General features: G+C 46.7%; 1 long non-coding RNA gene across 1 annotated transcript in view; it reads right to left on the reverse strand.

Annotated features, from left to right (window-relative positions):
* Positions 1-1,382: 1,382 nt before the first annotated feature.
* Positions 1,383-20,976, reverse strand: part of LOC138488308 (uncharacterized) — a 369,848-nt gene continuing 350,254 nt past the window's right edge. The window contains exon 4 of the long non-coding RNA XR_011274634.1: positions 1,383-1,446. This is a non-coding gene — a long non-coding RNA (uncharacterized lncRNA). The remainder of the gene's footprint in view (positions 1,447-20,976) is intronic.

The raw sequence follows: 20,976 nt of genomic DNA on the forward strand, positions 1-20,976 counted from the left end.
TCAGAAGGGAGCTGGATAGTAGAGATAGCAACGAGAGAGAGGAGAGTAGGAGGCGGAATGTGGCGAGGTAAAACAGTGGTAGTGAAAGTAGAGTGAAGAAAAGATTGAGAGACAGACATCATGAGGAAGGGAGCCAGGGCAAACAGACTACCTCGCTTGATCACCTAGGAAGTCCCTGAGGGAATTAGACAGACAAGGCTTCTGCCTTTTGGCCCTCTTATAGAAGGGCTAGTTTAAACAGTAGAGATCACTTGGCTATATAACATATGTATTGTCACCAGAGCGGTTTGAGTATGTAGCCTGGTGTAGGGAGGTGGGAGCCCTCTTTAAGGATGAGGTAAAGAACACAGAGACCACAACCTTGACCCCGTTGTTTCTTTTTGTATACATTTTTATTACAAATAGAGAAAGATATTGGACGTGTCTTGTGACTTATTGAGAACCTTGTGACACAAGCAGGTAATGAAAAAACACATTAAAAGCCTCACTGTATAACAATACTTTTAATTTAATTACCTAATTCTTTATCTACCTGCATTCATACCTAAAATTCCCTGCTTAGTAAAACATGTAGTCAGATTCTAAAGGAAACTGTGGTTGAAAGAGTACAAAATCAAGCATTGATAATATTTTTTTTTTAAAACAAACAATATTAAAACAAGTGAACTCCATATATTTGCTCGGATTCAAAAAGGTTTGTGCATGCCCTTGAGTCAGTACACTGAATGGCACCTGCGGGTACATATGCACAATTGTCCCCGCAGTATAAAACAGAGGGACTTCGTTGTCGCCCCTTTCACACCTTTGCACATGCACTGAAACACACTCATGTGTGATAGGAGTGTTTACCGAGTTCTTTTGCATTGCACTTTAGGAACTACCGTGCAGCTGTGATTGCCAGTAGCCTGCGCTCTGTTCAGCACACAGGTTCTGTAATACATCCCCTGATGTGAAACCCCAAAGTTAACTCTGAATATGTCTAGAATCATCTACTGCTTATGCCAGTGTTAATCTTTCTCTATGTACGGATTGTATTAAATTGTACCTAACCAGTGATTTTATGTACTGCTTTAATATTTACATTGCTCTAACCCCACTCCCCCGCCCCAAACCCCTTTAAATTAAGTCTCGGGAGGATAACTCAGGGGCAACGCGCTCGTCTTGGAAGCAAGACGACGCGGAGCAAGACAGTTTAGATTCCCGAGTCCACGCTTAGAAACCTCTGGGTAATAAGCGCGTTATAAAGAAGCCATTACAATTACAAGTCCCATCGCTTTTGTACTGCGCCCTGACACCCAATTGGGCCTGGTTCACAGACACATAATCCACTAAACATGATAATGGCATTGATTCTATTGAAATGTGAGGAATGCATTTCTACATACCCATAGTTCAATGTTTTCTCCTGAAGAGGTGATGGCAGCGTTCTGGTTTCGCAAGCTTTATCTTAAAAGACAGATGGCAGTGATTGGTTAAATACTAGACATGTGAATAGATGGCAATGTTCTCAAATCAAAATGACACCTCTTACAGGTTAGCTACACACGTTACTATAACTGAGCGCCTGGGGACCAAATCCGTTGGTGACCGCGCGCGGTATAAATACCTTTAACATTTAACATAAATACAAGTTCTACTTGTTCTGCCACGTATAAGTACTGTACACACAGCACTCTAATATACTAACCCCGCACTCTACGCACTGAACTATCAAATGCACTTTTAACGAGCAGGGAAAACGCTATGTATTGATTCTGTTCATTTGTTGTATCGTTGTGATTTGTTACAAACATGTTATTAATGTTGTGTGGCAACCTGTGAAATGTAGGAAATATGAATTACCTCAATTGTTGTGTTGAATGCCACATATGATTTTAGATACATTTGTATTTCTGTTTTGAATAAAATTACTGTATGGAAAAGGGGCGAAGTGCAGGATTTGTTTGTCACCACCTGCAACCTTCCAGAAATGGAGGCGTTGCCTTACACTACTAGACTGTGTTTTCTGTTTTAAAAAAACGTACAGTACAGCTACCCAACTGTAAAATTGTATATAGGCATTTGAATGGTGACGCAGGGGAATGCCCCCTCAGCTCAGCCTCTCAACTTTTTTTGCACTCTTAAGACGCCCACCAACTTAAGCATGGTGTGCAAGTCGCAAATGCAATTGTGAAATTGATGCCTCCCCTTCACTCGGATGGGAATGAATAGACACTGGCAATGCTGGGCAGCCTAAATCTGAAATAGAAGCAAAGTTGTGTGACCCTTTTAACTCTGGATGAGTGATGTTCACTTTACGGTAATAGCTAAACAGTCAAATGTGATGATTTTCATGATAAAGACTTCTTGGGAGACTCCTTATTGGCTGCGATTGACAGGTATCTGCGATCATATCAACACACATGTGAACACATATCGTATTAACTCAAACTACTCCCAGCAGCTACCGAGATAGTAGAGGGCAGAATGTTGTCAGTTGAGCTAAATCTGCAGAACCTCCCCAATAGCCCCCATCCCCGGCGGGACGAATTCCACTTCACTGACACAGGTGAACTGTAAGAATCGTGAGCCATACTTCCACATACTTTCGCTTTTGGTGTGCAGGTGCCAGGTGCGCAACCATTTCAGCCAATCAAGAGGCCAGAATGTTCTGATTAGTTGCAATGACAAACATTTCAGCCAACCAGAGCAAGCAGATAATTCTGGCATCCAAGTTGGCTGACCTATCTGCGTGCTCTGTGGTGGAGTCACATCTAGGGTGGCTTTGGGAGAGGATGGGGGTGTTTGGCGGTGAAGGGAATCCACAAGCTAACTGTTAGGACCCTAGTAGGGTGTGCATGTTCATCCAGACATGCCAAGCCACACTCGCAGGTAATTCCAAAACACTTGCTGCGGGGTAGCCCTGCCCTTTTTGATCACAAGGAGGTGTATTATCTATGCAGCTACATGGGATCCCCCACAGTAAAGTGCCAAGCGTTATAGCATCAAGAACAAGAATTACATAACACATTAGTATGTGAACTTTCATTAAACACCTTAAGGGTAGCGAGTATACCAGGCTTGTAGCACCCTGCCCCTGAGGCGCCCATGGAATGGAAATACATCTCACCAAGCATCATGAGTGCTGGGGAACTCAGTGGAAGGTTGCGGATGGGGAGACAGGTAAGCACAAACTTGCGAGCAAGCTAGCTCCATGCACATTGTGCTGAATGCGAAACAGGAAAAAGCATTCAATGGCAGCTAGGGTGCCGGCTTGCAGAGAGATACGGCCACCCTGACAGGTCAGACAGATGAAGTGCTAGGAATGTTGAGTGCTACATGGCCATGCTCAGGAAGATCTGAGAGATCACAACTTTTTTTGTTTTTGTTTGTATGCTGTCCTTGCTTTCTGTTGATTGTTAATAAAGCAGGGTTTTGCCATTAACCTTGACTATTTCTATTTTTGTGTTTGGGATTTCCCAGCCTACCATTTCCGCTTAAGCGGGGGTTTTCTAGACCATTATTACAGGATTGTCGAATGCTTCTACCTTCCTCCTCCCCTTGTTTTTCTTTTCTTTTCACTCTTAGGGCCTCATTATGACCCGGGCGGTAAGGGATTACCGGCACCAGTGCCCTTACCGGTACCGGTAATCCCTTACTGCCCGGGTCGTAATGAGGCCCTAAGAGTGAAAAGAAAAACAAGGGCAGGAGGAAGGTAGAAGCATTCGACAATCCTGTAATAATGGTCTAGAAAACCCCCGCTTAAGCGGAAATGGTAGGCTGGGAAATCCCAAACAGAAAAACGGAAATAGTCAAGGTTAATGGCAAAACCCTGCTTTATTAACAACCAACAGAAAGCAAGGGCAGCATAAAAACAAAAACAAAAAAAGTTGTGATCTCTCAGATCTTCCTGAGCATGGCCATGTAGCACTCAACATTCCTAGCACTTCATCTGTGGCTCACCCATGCGTTCAGACCCCCTCAGCACTCCCACCTGCCCTCTTCCTTGCTGCACTGGCCCGTTCTGAATACTCACAAGGCATAGCAGGTTTGTCCTCTTTTCCTTTTCCCCCACTGCTCTTAGGTATTGTGGGCCTCATTACACGGATGGCGGTGAACCAATGCGCTATTAGCGCCATGGTTCATGCCGGTAAAATACCAGCACCGCCTTGGTGGAAAGGGGAATTACCGCCCTATTCCAAGGTTGGCGGGGCGGTAATTCCCCCTTCCACCATTGCCCTTCCCCAGTCCCATTTTTGCCCCATAGGGCTCTATGGGAATGGGGAAGGCGCTAATTACGGTACCGCAAATTGCGGTACCGTAATTAGCTCCCTGGTCCCTTTGCGGGTTGGTTTTTAACGCCTGCAAAAAGCAGGCGTTAAATTCCTCAACCCGCAAAGGGACCTCGTAGTAAGGCGGTAAGGATTTACCGGTACCAGTAAAATACCGGTACCAGTAAATCCTTACCGCCATCCGTGTAATGAGGCCCTGTGTTTTTTAGGTATTTTAATGTATTTCCCACTCCTGCTCCCTCCCTAGCCCTGTGGGCGCTACAGTATTTCTTATTGTATAACCGCCTAACAAGCAAACAATAAATAAATAAAAACAGAAAACGCATCATCACTGACGTCGCATCACAATCTTGGTTACAAAAACCTACGGGGTTGAGGTATTGGTTAAGGGGATTGACTGTATATGGAAGCTGTAGGGGTTAGTCTATTCATTGGTTACACTAAATTGATAATAGCGAATACATGTCATCTTTAGAGTAGCTTATTGGCTAATGCAACATACACTGTGCGGCACAACATTAAGAGTTTCTACTGGTTGGAACCTTACCAACCTTGAGCAATTGACAGGCCTTCAACACATGACCCAAAAATGGGAATAGGGGGAGAGAAACCCAACACCTGCATTCTTCCAATTAAATAAGACACTATCCCTTATCCCTAGACCACGAGCCTGAGTCTTCCTTTGTATTTGACCTTGTAAGGCACCATGATTCTGGGAATATGTGGGGAGTTGAGGCAGGTGCTGGGCCGTGTCTGGCCGTAATGAATAGTCACTGTTTTTGAAATATGGGCCACATGTGAGAGGACCATGTTCTGAATTACTTCACTGTGCATTTATTTAGGTTTTAGCTAACATTGGTGGGCTAGTCTGGATACACTTTGTTACTGTGGCATGTTTTAATGGGCATCAAGAGTAAAAGAAACATGATGCATGTTTGCTTTACTCTTGATGCCCATTTTGCTATAACGTGGCAAGATTCTCATATATTGGTGGGCGAGCCTTGATATATGTTGTTGCTGGGCTGGCATGGCATGATATAATGGGGATCAAGAGTAAAGCAAACATGTTGTAAATGGCTAGACTGGCCTACTTTGGCACAACCAGTCTGAATACACTTTTTGACGTGGCGTTGCATTTTTTACCGGCGTAAAAGGTAAAACCAGTATGATCTGGGTTTTTTTCTGCAGCCAGTCTTGACATGTTTTCTCTTGTCCTTTTTACTTGCAAAGCCAGCAGGATTAGGTTCTTACAATGGGATATTGGCAAAGCCAGCTTAGACCTATTTTCTTACAGTCTCATTACTGCCATTTTGTGCAAAGCAAGCATGAGTATGTTCTTATACGGGAATGGTGGCAGATATTGGTGCAGCCATCATGAAAATGGACTGGAAAATGCTCCTATGTAATATTACGTGAGTTGCAACTATTGGATTCTTTCATGGGTTACTCAAGAAAAGCAATTGCAAACTGTTGGGTTTTTTTTACCCACTTTTTCAAAAAGATGTGCCGTAAAGTGCACAATTTTGTAGGCCACCAGGGGGTGCAGACAAGATGGCTGCCTGAGCCTAGAGTTCCCGCTCAAACCCCAGGAACTTTGCAGAGACAGAGGAGAAGGAAGGTCCCAGCCCACTCACGAGGCCAAGAAAAGCTTTCTGAGCAAAGCCCAACACAACGTTTGAAGTCTGGAGCTCGGAGGTGCCCCCAGGCCTGAGCTACGCGGCAGGGAGTGCGAGCGCCCCTCCCCCTCCGGGACTCCACGCTACGCCACAGAGCAGCGCATGGGGAGCAACAACAGGCGAGTGGTCAGAGTCCCACCGGACGCGCTGCACCTGCGGCCTAGACGGCGCACCCCCTCCCAACGGACAAGCATCACCATCAGCATGGTGTGTAGCGGGGTGCAACAGCCCCCGCACACCACCAGTGAGGCGTGCATCGAGAGGGACCGCGGAAAGGAGGTGGGGGCCACGTTGCTGGAAACAGTGCCACTACCCACCCTCTCGGCGGTCGCCCGCCCCCGAGCCCAGCACCAGCAACTGTCTACGGGGCCGGCATGGGGGCACGCCCATACCGCGGTCCATGGGAGGAGCGGCCAGGAGCGGAGGCCAAGACAAAAAGATGAGGAGCTTTTCAGGGGGAAGCCCCCAACGAACGCTGGCAATGCCCATGGCCCGCGTGGGGGCCCCACCGTGCCACAACCTGTGAGACCACTGTGAGGGTTAAAGGACACATGCCCAGAAGAACCCAAGAGCCCTCAAGTCCCTGAAGTCAGGCCTGAAGAATCAAATGCCTCCGGGACCCCTCCAACCTGGGCCGACGCGGGAGCGCGCCCGAACGTTGGCTGGTTGGGGACCCAACACCGCAGGGACACGTGTAACAAGGTGAGGAGGTAGCACATAGGGGGCCCCGGGCAAGTGGCACTGACCCCCACCATCCATGCAAGGGGGACTAGCCAATCTACGACCACTATCAGAGGGTCGAATCCTGCGAGCCCACGCACCCAGACGCTGGTCCCCAGCCACAGGGCCCACAACATCAACCACTGGAGAGTCACTCACAGGCGCCCAGCGACACCAAGAGAGGTCACGTTAACCCTAACAGGACCCCCTTCCAGCCTGGGCCGACGCAGGAGCGTGCCTTCCACACAGCTGGTGTGGAAAATACAGAAGGGGTCCGGACTGATGGCCACCACCCAAGTGATCACCCCCGTAGCTGGGCCACAGAGAGAAGCATCATCTACCCAGCAAAAGCCCCTGGGCCCAAGCTCACCCTACAGAAAGCCCACTCTCACCACGGATAAGGCCCACGCGCCGGACCCCGGCGCACCTCAGACCCGGGGCTGCCCTGCACCAGGCCCAGAAGGACCAAGAGATCCCTGGAAAGAGACCCTGAAACAGGGGCCAGACGAGCAACCAGCGACCTAACCCCGACCCAACTCATCCGCGGACCACTGACTACAGGTATAACAGCCCAACCACTGAAGTCTCTGAAACACCGGTCAGGAGATAAATTGAAGTGGGTCGGGGGGACAGCAACCACCACACGGGTTCCGCGGGGCCGTCCACACACCCGACCTTGGCACAATCTACATGAGTTGGAAGGAAGCTGTTTCCAAATTCCAATTCCGAGCTGACGAGAACGAAATGGTTTCTGGCGAGAACGAAATCCAGAACGCGATCCAGAACAACATCCAGATGATCCTAGAAGAGATCCGGGTGATCAGAACAGACGTGGGGGCCGAGCTGGCAGACCTCACCACAAAAGTGACAACTCTGGAGGACCGCATGGAATGGGTCGAAAAAACAACCAACTCTCCACTGCACTTCTAGAGACTCAAATGGAAGCCAGGTTCATGGAGGTCCAGCGGTGCGAAAAGAAACTAAGATTCAAGGTTGACGACATGGAAAACAGGGAAAGGAGAAACAATTTACGCACTTTCGGCCTAGTGGAATCGGAGGGAGAGAGCCCGCTTGGCCTAGAGGGCAAGATACACAACATCATACAGATCATTCTGGGCACAGAAGCCGCTGAAGACATCAAAATGGACAGAGTGCACCGCGCCGGACGTGGAGGCAAGGGCCCTCGCTCGGTCCTAGCGAGATTACATTATTACAGCGACAAGGCTAGGATCTTGGAGAAGGCTAGGACTCTTGGTAACATACAATACGGGAACTCCAAGGCGGCTGTTTTCCAAGAACTCTCGGCCCTCACCTTGCTGATGAGGAAGAAATGCGGCAACCTCACTAAATGGCTCCAGGAGAGAGGGGTCAGATACCGTTGGGGCCACCCCTTCTACTTAGCATTTGAATGGAAAGGAGAGAAGCACCACCTTGTATCTGAAGAAGATATCCAGAGGGTCACGGAAGAATTATTAAATGATCGGGCTGGCCCCTCAGCTGGCTGTGACGGACACATGCGGGACCCGGGTCGTGGCCCTAGCGGCCCAGACAATTTAAGAGGCAAGGCAAAGGTGAAAGGGGCCCGCAAGTTTCAGAAAACTATACACCCCTCCTCGGCATCCGAGGGACACCTGAAATGAACCAGACGCCGCAATATAGCTTTCAGTCTAAAATGTTGCTGGCCCGACGGCCACACACAAATTCATCAGAGAAACCGAGGACCGAGGTCCCTAGACAGTAAGTTCACTTGACACGTTGGCATCAGGTTAGCTCCTGAGTTAGAGGAGCCAGTTTGAAGTTTGCCACCGAGGGCCAGGACGTGGTTGGCCCTGCCAAGGAAATACTAGTGAGATGGGAGGCGGGAGGGGGGCAGCACATCGAAGTCTGGAGTGTGAGACCCTCTGACAAACCTAAATGGGCAATGGCTCTGACAAGCAGTTGATGCTGGGGAATCCAGACAAACTATGACACTTGGGGCTGGGAAAGAAGCCCTGGTGATTCGTTGACCAGTCCCGACAACCATCGTGGGATGAAGACGAACGCCTCGACAACTGGGAAAGGGGGCAGTGAACCGGGAAGGGGGAGGGATCAGGGGGGGACAACCCTATAAGGTTTGAGGGAAATGGGTTCAGCCAGATCGAGAAGGGGCTCTTAGCTTCACAACGGGCTCCACACCGGAAACAAATAGAGGTGCACAAAGAAAACACGATCAAGGACGACAATAGTTGAAGGTAGGATAGGCACGCTCAATGTCAAGGGATTAAACTCTCCAAACAAAAGATCACTGACCAGCAACATGTTCCGCAAACAACAGCTGATGGTACTCTTCCTACAAGAAACTCACTACAAACAGGGCAAAGAGTTGCTGATTAAAGGAAAAGAAATTGGGAGCAACTTCTAGGCCTCCCATAGAAGTTCAAAGAAGGAAGGGCTGGGCATTCTTCTGAACAAGACTCTCCACCTCACAAATATAGAAACCAAGAGGGGCTTCGGGGGCGATTCCTGGGGATCAAGGGCACTTGTGAGGGCGAACCTATCACGCTGGCCACCCTATACGTGCCCAACTCTGGTCAGATACGGTTCCTGACCCAGATCTTCAGACTAATGGATGAATGGGCAGAGGAGGGCCATGATACTAGGAGGGGATTTCAACCTCATAATGGACCCCAACCTGGACTGGTGGACGGCAAGAGGTGCGGGGCCGAAGGGTGTCACCAAAGACAATCTAGCTCTACAAACTCTCCTCAGTGAACACTATTGGGCAGACGTGTGGCGCAAGGCGTGGCCAGGCCCTGGGGGATACACCTTCTTCTCCCCTCCACACTACACCTATACGAGAATTGACCTGCTTTTAAACTCAGAGGAGGGGGGAGGAGTGGCCTCGCACCTCAGGGTGAAAGCAATAACATGGTCCGACCACAAACTGTTGGTGGCAAACTGGTCGCTCCCTTGTCCCCGGGATCCACCCGATGGCGCTGCAATGACAGACACCTGAGAGACCCAGTCTTCAGAGACTTCCTAAGGAATGAGAGGGTAGCCTACTTTGAAATAAATGACAACGGGGAATCCGACATGGTGATGGTGTGGGAAGCCGGCAAGGCCACCTTTCGGGGTCTCCTGATAGCCGAGGGCTCCAAGCGTAAGCAAGAGTGAGGACTTATTGAAAGCAAACTCCGAGAAGAACTAAAGGCCCTGCGCGCAAGGCTTAGCTCGATGGGGAGGACAGGGAGGCCCTCCTGATAAAGATGCAAGGGAAGAGACAGGCACTTCATACAGTCCTCATAGGGGAAGTGGTCAAGAAACTGAGATACACACGACAAAGGTACTACAAAAGGGTGGATAGAGTGGGGACTTTCCTAGCGCGTAGAGCCAGGGGATGTAGAATGGAAAGGAGGGTGGGACCCACCAGAGATAAAGGGGGCAATGAGTGCAACAAGAAGGAGCAAATAGCAGAATGCTTCGCTGACTTTTACAGGGAACTCTACACAAAACAAGGGAGGGAATCAGTGGAGGGGATCCGGGCATACTTAGTGGAACATCCATTACCCCGACTGACCGAGCAGGAGCTACAGGGGCTGGAGGGGGACATATCAGTTGAGGAGATGAAAGGCGCCATTAAGAGGCTAAAAGTGGGAAAGGCCCCGGGGGGATGGGTATACGGCAGATTTCTATAAACAGTGGTAAGCCATTCTAGCAGAACCCATGGCCAAATTGTTCAATCAAATTAGAAACCGAGACACAATCCTACCCACCTTCCTACATGCCCTCATCACTGTAATACCCAAACCGTGCAGAGATCCGGCAGACTGCGGATCATACAAGCTATTTCCCTCATGAACCTGGACGCTAAGATCTTTGCCAGAATTCTAGCTGCCCGACTAGAAAGATGCCTCCCCGTCTGGTCCACCCAGATCAGGCGGGATTTATCCTTAATAGACAAAGCTCTGACAGCATGCGCAAAACCCTCCATGTACTAAATTCAAAGGCGGTCCGGGATGAAGGGGCTCTGCTCCTGGCACTCGATGCAGAGAAGGCCTTCGACAAGGTCAGTTGGGGATTCATGGGGGAGGTCTTCTCTGCGGTGGGAATGGGACCTAGATGGTTGGGCTGGATGTTGGCGTTATACTCTGCCCCCTCAGCCATGTTGGTTGTTAACGGGACAGAATCAGGGGCCTTCCCCCTGGGGAGAGGTACGAGACAGGGCTGCCCACTATCCCCTCTAATATACGCTTTGGTCATGGAGCCTTGGGCGGTCTCAGTCCGGAAGAATGAGGCAATCAACGGGGTACTGATAGGAGACTCCCACTGTAAGATTATCCTATTCGCAGATGATGCGCTTCTTTACATTACCAAACCATCCCAGACGGTTCCTCATGTGCTGCAGGGCCTAACGCGCTACAGAGAACTCTCGGGATTTAAGGTTAACCTGGGGAAGTCGGTGGCTTTCATAGAGGGAAATCTATCGGAGACAGAGACAGAGTATGTGGGAGAGCTCCCCTTCCGACTCCAGAGGGATGGGTTCCGTTATCTGGGAGTCCAAGTCACAGGGGACCCTACAGGCCTCTACCCCAATAACTTCACCCCACTCTGGATAGAAGTCAAGAGGGATATAGAGAGATGGCCAAGCTGGGGGCTCTCATGGATGGCGCGTCTTAATCTGATTAAAATGGTGGTCCTCCCTAAATTCCTATTCCTTTTCCAGATGCTCCCCATCCAGGTGCCCAAGACCTTCCTGACGGAAATAAAACGAACCCTCTTGAGATTCCTCTGGGCGGGCAAGAAGCACAGGATTTCATACGAGGTCCTAACGAAGCCCATGGAAGACGGAGGGGTGGGGTTCCCGGACCTTGAAACATACTACAAGGCAGCCCAGTTGAGGGTCCTGACGGATCACTTTAACCCTGGGACGGAAAAGCAGTGGGTGGCAATGGACAACAAGGTACTAGCCCCAGTCACGGTGGATGAATGGTTGTGGGTCCCAAAATCGCGTATCCCAAGAAGGGTACTACACCACCCAGTGTTGGGGGTCCTGTGGTCGGTCTGGAAGGAAGGAGGTTACTACAGATGGCTCACCACATGGCCCTCTCTGCTGAGTTGCATTTGGGCCACCCCCGTTTAAAGATAAAATAGCGGAACCGGCTGCGTTCCAGCAATGGTATGAGGCAGGTTTCACTAGAACGGGACACCTTTGGGTGGGGGAATCCTTCCTAACCCTACTAGACCTGGAGGAGGCCCTAGGGTTGGGCAAACTTTCACCGTTCCGCTACCTCCAGCTCAAGGGAGTCCTCACCGAACCTTTGTGGGGGGACACCCTCAGGAGAGACCTGACAGAATTCGACACACTGCTAATCTCCACCCGGGGCTCCAGGGGGGTCATATCTCGCCTCTACAAACTCCTCTTACACTTGGCCCCTGGGGAACCCCCATCAACCCGGACACAATGGGAAAGGGACCTGAGAGGGGCAATTGATGATAAAAGATGGTCCAAAATGTGCATACGAGCTAGCCGATCAACGACCTCGCTTCAGTACCGGCACCAGGCCCTGAAGATATTGCATAGGTTGCATTATTCCCCCTCCAGAGGATCGCTAGGATGAGGGTGGGATATGACCCACACTGTTGGAAATGCTGGAAAGAAAAAGGTGATTACATACACATGTGTTGGAAATGCCCCATGGTTCAAACATACTGTGGAGAGGTACTATCCTGGATTAAAGGGGTCGATAGCGTGGTTAGATCTTTGTGCCCCTGGCTCCTCCTCTTCGGGATTGATGTAGGAGACGACCATGAGGAAACCCAGGGTCACATGCTACAGGTCATGTTGGTGGTGGCTAGGTGCTGCCTGGCCCAAAAGTGGAAGTGCCCACACATTCCAGGAGAAAAAGACTGGGTCAACAAGGTCCGGGTCATCTACGACATGGAGTTTCTGACACATCTCATGGATGAATCTAGAACCAATATCGAAGAACTCTGGCTCCCCTTTTTTGAGAAGTATGAACGCCTGGCCTGAAGTGACAACAGCAAACCCAGGGCCCAATTCGGACTCTAATGGCCACTAGGGATGTCGCCCCACGTGCATGGGGCACTACATTAATAACCACCCCATAAATACCATAAAAAGCTGAGCCCAAGACATCAGTCCGCAAAGAACTGACAGACTGTGCCTTGAAAAGGTTTACATGAGCTCGCCAGACGAACTAGATACCAGCACCCGATTCATGGCTGAGGGTGAGGGAGGGGCAAGGGTTATTGTTAAAATGTTCGAAGGCGAATATTCATGACATTTAATGTATGATGTGATAACCAGAAAATGCCAATAGAATACGATTTTCAAAAAGAAAAAAAGGAACAATTTCAACCCATTACTTTAAGAATGTTCTGGGTGAGAAGCCCCCCCCCGCACACCAAACCCTCCAGAATTTGTTCAGGATCGCTCTCTACACTCAGGCTTATTTGTAGAAAGGTTTATGCCAATCCGGTTAAAAAATTCACCAACCGCCACTGAACGCTAAGGAAACAACATAAAAATATTTTAGCAATACGTTTAAGAAAATATTCTATTAAAATCAAACAACATGGTAACCTTAGCACACCCATAAATCTGAACACATCAAATGTTATATAATATAAAGTCATATGCATACAAACAAATCTTTTTAAAAAAAGCAAAAGTATTACAAAGTTAATTAAATGTACACCATTGATACGACAAACCATAACATATTTTTATGATAGAAAAATACTGCATAATTAAAAAAACATTATGCATATAATTCATATAAAATGTACAAATAAAATATTCAGCAAATATATATTTAAAAAGGCTACTTTAACATCAAAATAAAAACACTAAACATTTCAATATTATTGAATTAGAACAAAATAATCAAATTAGATTTTACAATTACAAACATATAATTCAGTAACAATAAACATAACATAAAATACAACAAAGAGTACACAAAAACATAGAACATAGACTAAACAACCAAAAAAACGTACAATACAACAAACACCATTTAGTAGCATTTATTTCAACAAATAACAATATGTACACAACCTATAAGATTTACAAACTTAGTTACATCTAAATTATAATAGATATACTTTACATAGGCACAAATACAAACATTACATTTCTACTAACAAATCATTATTAAATAACGCAAAATGTAAATAGTAACAAAAACATCCCAAATAGAATACACATTATAACATAAATCAATAAAAATGGTTTTACATTTTTATCAAATACAAATATTTATACAACAAATTATATCACCTTCACTGTTAAACAATGTTAGCATCCAAGCTAATCATTACAAAACAATAACAGGGTTAGTTGAGCTTACCATGATATTTAAGTTTAATATTATTATTTTAATGTATTGATTATATAATTAATGTTTTTACTTTAACGTTATTATTTCTAATGTTTGTAGACTTTATGTTTTTGTTGGTTTCATATTAATTCTTTTCTAAAAAAATATTCAAATAATTAGGATGCCTTCGCGCTAGCGCAAGGCATAGTTAATGTTAACACAAAGTCTCTATGGCATTTCAGAAAATGACTTTTCTTAATAACCATTGCATGCTTGCATGAAAAAATCTAAAAATACTCCAGAGTAATATTTTGAGACAGCCGCCTGTGCATACAAAATTTCACAGATTTGTACATTAACGGCTTCATATATGAACAGTATTTTACTTGGTTCGTATTTTGAACAGTTTTTAACATGGGGTTTTCCCATAGGGATAAAAAATGTGGCCCAAATATCTCAAAATTGTCAGCTTCGATTTTCCTTATTTTTTGCAGGTTTCCAGAGTTTGAATGAGTGCACTGGAAATAAAAATGTTAAATCGACGATTAATTTTGAGGCATTAAGGATTGAAAATGTATCTAAATATGACTCATGTGCACGGACAACCAAGTTTCCAGAGAAAGAATTATGAAACAACTTAAAAATACTTGAAAACCATATGCTCAGCAACCACGCCACACATACACAAAGCAGTTGTAACCACACCGGCATACACAACAACCCACAGTCCTTACACATTAGAAACATACACTTGAGCAACAAAATTACATAACACAAGCAATATGTAGCTAACATTATCATGACAGCATACGCACCCACCCACACTGCGTGTACATCTCAACATACACTCAAGCAATAAAATACAGAATACACACACAACATGCACAACTACAACCACAACCCGCATATGCAACAACAAATTGCATACACATTACAAACATACACTTGAGCAACACCATTACATATTTCAGGCAATATGTAGCCAAAATGATCATGACCGCACACAGCATACGTACCCCCCACACTCTTACATATCTCAACATACACTGAAGCAAGAAAATACAGAATTCACACACAACACACACATAAGCAACAGAAGCACCCACCCCCATTGCATACACACTGATATGATATGGTAAGATATGGCATTTATAATGCGTCTATACACAAGTGTTTCAAGGTGCGACGAGGCAAGAGAGGGGGAACAGAGGGAAGACAGAGACAACAATCTTACTAGGCCAGGTGACATTGATATCGCGCAAGTGCAGCTGAAGGGGGGAAGGGAAAAGTGCAGTGGGGGAGGGGCAGTGCAGTACAAGGGAACAACAGTAAAAATAAATAGAATAAATAAAAGAAATAAGTAAAAGTGCAGCCAACTGGTGGCAAGAGCAAGGGTAAGTGTGGACATCAGGTGTCAAGTGCTGGTAGGGGGCTACAGGGATACAGAAAACAGTTTCCAAGTGCGGGGATGCCAGGAAGGCAGTGCATGGTTTGTCCATTGGCATGACCTTGGTCAACCATACCCACAAAGATATCCTTGATATATATATATATTTTAAATGAATTGAGTAAAGACCGAAAAAAAAAGATAATTACTTCTTGATTTTTTAACTTTTTTTGTTATAATGCAAAGGGAGTCCCCCTCAGCTCCCTCTCGCACCCCCCTACCGTAACTTATACCCTTACCCCACTCCCCATCTATTATTTACCATACATATATCAAAATACCTACTATTTTCGGTCAAATAAATTAGTTCAATTCTCTTTTTTTTTTGCATTAGGTTGTTTGTACAGATTCGTACCCACAATATACTTAGGACAGCCAGAGCAAATCTCAAGTCTCTCATGCGCCCAGACTTTCCTTATATATTTACAATACAGAAATCTCCACTCTTCTGTCACCTGTGTGCACACACCTTTTCATTCTTTACATCTGTTTATAGCACACATATTTCTGGTCACTTCGTCGTAAACACACAAAGGTTCTGCTGTCCCTGGGAGGGAAACAATGCACCTTAAGTCGCACAAAGTATATGCGCTTTGAGATACTACCATGGTGAGCTGGCTCATCATTATTTAAATAGTCAACAATTATTAACGCACAAATCTTGATTATGAATTGCTTAAATGTGCACATTACTTGTTCAATTAAAAAGTAAATGTAGCAAGGCTTCATTGGGCCAAGATTCCAAGGGTAAAAGTTCAAATTTAATTTATTTCCAAAAACAAGCTGATTGTGATAAACACCTTCGGGCCTAGAGTTTGATCTGCGACAAACGTGAATTCCCTCCTTGGGATTGGCCTACATCATTTTTGTAAAGAAGGGTAAAATAATAAAGTTTCTGGGTTTTCCATAACTTGGGGGAATCTTGGTCTCTACCTGTTTCTGTCAGTGCAATACAATTGTGCAGATATAGTGCCTTACTTTATTTTGGCTCAAACTCAAAGTCACAAGGTCATAATACCACACTGTATCTTGTTTAGGGTACTTTCAGTGGGATATTACTCCCAGTTGCTTCTTCATCACTGATCGTTTGACAAATTCGACCATCTGCATGGTGGGCATGTGCTCACAAGGGCTATTTTGAACATTTTAATTAAATGGAATGAAAGTAGACCAATCTCAGGAATATGAGTGGGGCTAATCCACACACATTGTCCTATGCTCACACCACGACAAATGCATAGACCTGTGTACTCGGGCGTGGACACAGCATACAGGCGCAGTCCACCCCTATCAAATTTAGTTGGAATGCGACAGCCAAGAGGGCACAATGTCATCTCCAGGAAGGGGGGAGGACAAACCTTCCCCCTGCCATGGTCAGCCTGATTAACTGACAAAGGCTCCACAGAACCGCCCTGCACTTTTGTTAGGTCCCGCAGCTGGGGGCAGCGATTAACATACCAAAAGAGGGTACTTCCATCAGGCCCACATAGGTCCTGACTGCTTAGGTTAACAAAGAATACAGGAAACCCAACAACCTTTCATATGTAACTGTGTCAACCTGAAGCCAGCTCCGGCCCTCAGTATCAATGACAGTGAACTGTCAAGTCTGGGCCTGTGTACAGTAGGCCACCCCGCAAGGGGAACCCCATTCATAAGGTACAAGAATGTGGTTTGGAAGAGCCAGAGAGTCTGGTCTTGCTGCAGCTTCAAGGGAGACCTGCCTCTTTAAAAGCGACCACACATTGAGGACCATTAACCAGAGAGACTCTGAACACAACAGACAGGATGATGGGTGGGCCTTAGTAGCACAAGGGAGTGAGCCCCGAGCTTTTTCCTGTTTTCACTCCTTTACCTTTCCTGTTGCAAAGCACTCTGGCTATGGCCTCACGCATATAGGAGATTAATGGTAGGGACCCCAGGGTTGATACATTAAGGTAGGCTTAGCCTACATCAATCACTGTGGCCTACTTGGCTTTAAAAGAGGGCTGAGCCCCTCTTTTTGTAGATAATCTGAAGACTTCACCCAGAAGTAACAAAGAAGAACTCAACCGTGGACCCTAGCTGAAGGTACAGTCTGCCTTACATATTCCTCCAGTGAAGGAAGGCCAGGATATCCAAAGAGGGAAACAATATCCCTCCCCTAAACATCTCCCAGGGAACAGAGGGAGATGCAGAACTCAGAGGACCCTCCAACAGCTCCAGAACCAGTACCCAGCCAGCACACAGCATGCCATGGATTCATGGAAAGGAAGTGCCAGAAGTTGTCAACCTACAACCAAGGACAAGGCAGCTGCCTGTAACACACTCCTCAGCTTTGGCCCGTACGTTTTAAAGGATGACACAAGCCAATTGAAGAAGCTGGGAGAAGTGCTGCGACAAGCATCTACCGACGTCAGCCGTAAAAGGACATTTTTGTGCCAGTCGGACCGTTGTCAAGCCGCTGTCGCTTAAAGACATCTGAGACGTCTCGACCAGCACTTCAGTACCAATGATCATCATCGAGACAACGATTCCTGACACTGAGCCACTGTGTAGGCCAACCTGCAGCCATTCGTCCAGCTTCGCTTGCCGAACCTTCGTGCTGCCTGATACCTGTAGCGATTCCCATCTCCAACTCTGTCACAGAAGCCTGCAAAGGGCCCTGAAGCAGATGCAACCCTGTTCAGCACCAAGAACAAATACAACACAAGGTACAATGTGGTTCTGTTACCTATGTCATTTCCAGAAGGCCCCCACAGTTAATTTAAGACCCATTGTTCTTTTTTGCTAAAGCAAAGAAACCTTAGCAAACTGTTGTGGTTATTAACCATACCGACTACCCTCCTGTCAGTATTCAGAGTGCATCCCTTTTCATTTTTTGAAACAATCTGCCCTCTGCATCCCTTTAGAGGGTGGGTTGTATTTTGTAGTGTTGTTAGACTGTCTGTTGTGATTAATGAAGTAGATACTTTTAATACAACCTTGACTGGACACTCCTTTTATTATTGGGTAATAATTGTATTTATGCTGTGTTGCAACTAACCAATGATCCACCACTTTCAGGATATAAGCCTGCTGTTCCGTCCACGTAACCAAAATTGAACAAGGACGTTTATAATTTGCTTGTTATTTCAATCAGTTCAGATCCCTTCTGGTGTATTATAGGTGTGGGGCTGGTAGATGGTTTAGAAACTGATATTCACCCCCGGATCACTGGTACCCCGGAAGTTGATTTGTCACATTGGTGGCAGACAGTCGGATCTAGTTGGAGCCTTGCGCACAGCATAGTTACCCAACGATAAAAGTACTGTTGCAGGCAACATTTATAACAATGCTAGGAATTTGTTAATAATCATGGATCTTGACATAGAGACTGTGAAAGGCATGAGCAATTGTTCCGGTGGTAAACAATGTAGCGGCTAGAAAGCGCTTGTTGGAGGAAAGGAGACTAGCAATGAAGGAACAAAAAGAGCGGAACAAGGTCACCATTGAGCTGCGCAAACTGGCACTCAAAGAGAAGGAGGCCAACAGGTCCACCTCTAGCGAAAACAGCAGTAGTGGCCCAAACCAAGATGTCCGGTATAAACCCCCAGCGTCACATCCCCAAAGATTTAGTACAGACTTATGAAGTGGGGAAGGATATATTTGATTGGTTTGAAGCACTTGAGCTTGCTTTTCAGCTACAGGAGGTGGAGGAGGTACTGTGGGGTGCAGCCCTGATGAGTCGCTTGCAGACCCAAGGGACTGATGCAACCCGTCAGTTAACTCCAGAGGAAAAGCCTGTTTATCAGAGCATGAAGGGGGCCCTTCTCAGGAAGTTCTGGAGCTTCAGAAAGCTTGGAAAGAAAAGTGGGCAGACATTTGAAGCATTCACACACTTATTGAAATATCTGAGCGGGTGGGTGTCTGGTAACAAAGTTGAAATATTTAAAGGGATGTACAATTTGATTGTGTGTGAGCATGTCGTGAAGAATTGTGAGGTTGACCTACACCAGCATCTTGATGACAAGACTATTACAGATCCTAGGGAGCTTGCAAAGGCTGCCTTCACATTTGTAAGTACTCGAGTCCAGAAAAAGGCTCAGGGGAGCACGCCCAAACCAGAAGAGAAATCTTCAGGCAAGAACAGTAACAAGGATGGGAAGGACAAAGGTCCAATCCACTCCTCTTCTAAGTCTGGTCGCCAAAAGAATGAAGGGAAATCCCACAACTTTAGCTGAGCCGTGCATCCAGAAAAGAAGAGCGCAGGCACTTCTAAAACTGGGACACCTGCATTCTCACAACCCAAAGGTTGTTTTGTGTGCAAGGAGTTGGGCCATAGGAAAGGCAATCCTGCTTGCAAGGGTTTAGCCAAGCAAGCCATAGTGAATGTTGGACTCCTGGAGGAGGCCATCATTAGTGTGGGCCTTCTAGAGGAGAACCTCCCACTAGGCCAAGGAGTGGCTGAATGTGGAGGTTACACTGAGTGGGAACAGTACCAGGTCTCCAGAAGAGATTCCAGTTCCCAATAATACCCTACTGTTCTTAGAGCATGTGTATTTCAATGGACATAAAACTCTAGCAGTCAGAGATACCGCAGCTAGCCTCACTGCTGTCACACATCAGTAGGTGCAGCCAGGAAAATATATTACTGGACCTTATTGTACGTTCCGTGGGTTTGAAGGACAGAGTAAGCACCCATTAAAGATAGTGGAGTTCAGTTGGTGATGTGAAATGACCCAGGGCCATGTAGCCGTGAAAGACCAAATCCCGATCCCATGTCTGTGGATTCGAGATAGTCACGGTGGCTACCAGATCGAAGGCCAAAGAGGCTGCCAGATTGAAGACTCTAAGAGTCTTAAAGTCTGGAGTGCTTCCAGAGGGCTTGTGTGAGGGGCCCGTGTAGGCGGTAGCCCCATGTCCAGTGCCACAGACTGCTGAGTCGCCTACTACTGCGGGAGAGAGGCCTGTAGCCACTGAGGACCCTACTTTGGTAGCAGGGGACCCAGTGAACTCAGAGTTGCCTGGTGCAGCAGAGGAACCGGAGGTGGATGACCAGATGAGTTCAGATATGAAGGGCCTGCCTAAGCTGGATGAGTTTACATCAGCTTGGGGCCCAGACCAGACTGCCTTATTTTAACCCAGAAAGAGTGTCCTGGCGGGCCTGCAGAAGCAGGCAGAGGAGAAGGCTAAAGGCGAGGCCTCTGGACTGTTCAAAGTGAACTGGGAGGATGGACTCGTGTACAGTGAGCTAAAATACTCTGAGGACGAGGGCACCAAGGTTGGTGATTTCCCAATGCCACAGAAAGTTCCTTTTGGATTTGGCTCACCAGATTCTTTTAGCGGGTCTCTTTGGAGTGACTAAAACATAAGACTGGTTGTCTGCACACTTTTACTAGCTCGAGTTTGTTGACAAGGTGAAGGAATTTGTCTGGTCCTGCCCAACTTGCAATGCTTCTGGCAAGTCAGGCGGTGCCACAAAGGTCCCCTTAATTCTACTACCGGTGGTTGGGCGGCCTTTCGAGAGAATAGGCATAGACACTGTGGGTCCTTTGGGTCCTCAAACCAGCTCAGGGAACAGA

This window comes from Ambystoma mexicanum, chromosome 9 (assembly GCF_040938575.1).
Source record: "Ambystoma mexicanum isolate Mex_15411 chromosome 9, UKY_AmexF1_1, whole genome shotgun sequence".
Classification (NCBI taxonomy): Eukaryota; Metazoa; Chordata; class Amphibia; order Caudata; family Ambystomatidae; genus Ambystoma; species Ambystoma mexicanum.